The sequence below is a fragment of the Penaeus monodon genome, chromosome 23 (assembly GCF_015228065.2).
Source record: "Penaeus monodon isolate SGIC_2016 chromosome 23, NSTDA_Pmon_1, whole genome shotgun sequence".
Classification (NCBI taxonomy): domain Eukaryota; kingdom Metazoa; phylum Arthropoda; class Malacostraca; order Decapoda; family Penaeidae; genus Penaeus; species Penaeus monodon.
In genome coordinates, this window is record NC_051408.1 from 4,418,354 (window position 1) to 4,418,635 (window position 282).

The window sequence follows — 282 nt, forward strand, 5'->3', positions numbered from 1 at the left end:
CCGAACTCCACGCTAAGCTGTCGGTCTCGCTCTGCTGGCCTGCGAGACAATGGACGGTTGAAAGACTGCAGGAAATAAGAGAGACAAAGGGAGAAATAAAGCAAATAATGAGAGGAGATGAAATAATGGATCACAGTCATGAAGAGACACACAGTCCAGGAATATTTTACCCTGGAACAAATTCATAGCAGGCTGAGAATTTGGGGATATGTGTGTAAATTTTCATGACCGGTGCTTTAGGATTTTCTCATTTACGGCTTCATACGTGAAATGTAAACGAAG